The 1954-nt window shown below is 44.2% G+C and overlaps 1 non-coding gene across 1 annotated transcript; it reads right to left on the reverse strand.

Annotated features, from left to right (window-relative positions):
• Window positions 1–1620: 1620 nt before the first annotated feature.
• Window positions 1621–1692, reverse strand: TRNAW-CCA (transfer RNA tryptophan (anticodon CCA)). Its single transcript has one exon. It is a non-coding gene; the product is annotated as a tRNA-Trp (tRNA).
• Window positions 1693–1954: the final 262 nt, after the last annotated feature.

A 1954-nucleotide genomic window follows, 5' to 3' on the forward strand; every position in this document is an offset into this window, starting at 1 on the left:
GCAGCGGTGAGGCTGTCGCATTTTGCACTTTTTTCTGCTCCTTTCGTGCCGCAGGCTTACTCTGGTGTCACATTCTGATATTTTGAGTTTAATTACCGAGCCTACCAATAGAGTGCAAGAACAACCAGCGGCAGAGCGCCACGCCCTTGACGGCGCTCATCGGCGAAGGTTTTTCACATACGCGAGCACTTCAGTGCTTCTAAGTGTAAATAATAAAGCAGGGGTGCACCGATTTGTTTCCTCAATAATCAGAAAACAGTCGCCACAAGCAAGACTGCTTTCCCAAGGAACGCTAAGCGCGTGTACTAAGATGGCGGCTCCCGAAATGAAAGCATTGAACATCATATTTCGCCAAGCTAAAGAAAAAAGAACTTTTGGAGCCACCGCCGTCCGCGGTCTCCAAGCAAGCACCTCAACGCAACCAACAGCGCGCAGCAGACGACGTGGGGTGGGTGTCCCCTTGGGACGTCAGCGATCAGAGGTTGCCAGACTAATAAGCAGCTCGCAAAAGAAAAAAAAAATCGTTTTAAAAATATCTGCCCCCACAGAATGAACAGAAACTTCGGAGAATTGTAGTCGACCGTTTTGGGAATTATATGCAATAAGCAGGGTATGCGCAAAAATAGGCTGTCATGGCCCCTATAAGAAACATCGGCTTTCTGATCCTCTTCTGTATTTGTGTTTTGGTGTCTTGCGCTGGTGTCTGGGTTCCTATCCCCAGGCGTTGGAGTATGGCTCTTCCATCGCGTGTGCGCGTTAACCTGCCAAACTGTGTTTTTAGGAGATTCACTGGATGAATGCAAAAAGCAATATAAAACCAATGCAGTTCTAAATTTCCAAACCTTCGGAAAATATATTGCTTATCGCTTTGTATCGTTGCTCGGTTATTTGCCAAAACAAAAGTATAAAATGAGACCGTTTCTTGTTTTTTTAAGCAGAAATTGGTTTTGATTTCTACTTATTTTTGCATATTCCTACTCCGGTTTCAAGCATGGCATCGGGCTTGAACTAAATTTATGGGCAGACAAACGGATAAGGGACCAGTAATGCTCGCTGCAGACAGCAGCGAAAAATTATATCTATAGTTTCGGAATAATGAGGCCACATCTTTGAGGCAGCCGCTGCACGGAAACGATGAGCGAAGACCGAGTACAAATCATCTCCTCATGATCAGTCCTGAACGCCGCAATATAATGCTCTGAAAGGTCACACCACTAAGTCATCACTAAGTCATCAAGCCTAAATCTGCTGATAGCAAAACTAGGCAGCTCAGCCTATCAGAACCTTCGTCATGTACTACTCATCAATAAACGTATTCCTGTTGCTTGGCCAGTCTAAACTTTTCTGATTAATTTCGTCCAAGCGAGCGTAAAAACGACAGGACAGTCACGCTCACCTTCTGTGATTTATATTATGAGGGGTTAAAAGGAAATAAAAACGCAATATTTGTGTTCCAATTTGTATTCGAATTCGCCAATTCGTTTGTATAGGTTGAACTGAAAGAACATGCACTCCTTTGACCAAATTCAAACTGAAAGCAATTTAGGCGCGCAGTGATTCTGATTAACCGATTTTATAAGAAAACGTAGAGCACTAAAGTGCGTGGAGGAAAAATAAGTGTGACCCGGACGTGATTCGAACACGCAACCTTCTGATCTGGAGTCAGACGCGCTATCGTTGCGCCACCGAGTCTTTTTTTTTCTTTATTACCGACTTGGCCGGGCAAACAAAACAAAAATACAATGACATGACAATAAAAGCACAGGTCAGTTTCTAGCTAGTGCACGATGATAAAATGGGTTAAATGATTTTAGTTGGTCGAGGACAGGCAGCCACTCAGGCTGAGGAGCTTGCTGTCCGAAAACTTCCTGAGTATACATGATGCTCTCAATGAAATACTGATGAGCCGGATTCACAACAACATGTTCATGCCTGACATCCATTCGCGTACGCC

The sequence above is a fragment of the Amblyomma mixtum genome, chromosome 3, assembly GCF_055824585.1.
Source record: "Amblyomma mixtum isolate Tamu chromosome 3, ASM5582458v1, whole genome shotgun sequence".
NCBI lineage: Eukaryota > Metazoa > Arthropoda > Arachnida > Ixodida > Ixodidae > Amblyomma > Amblyomma mixtum.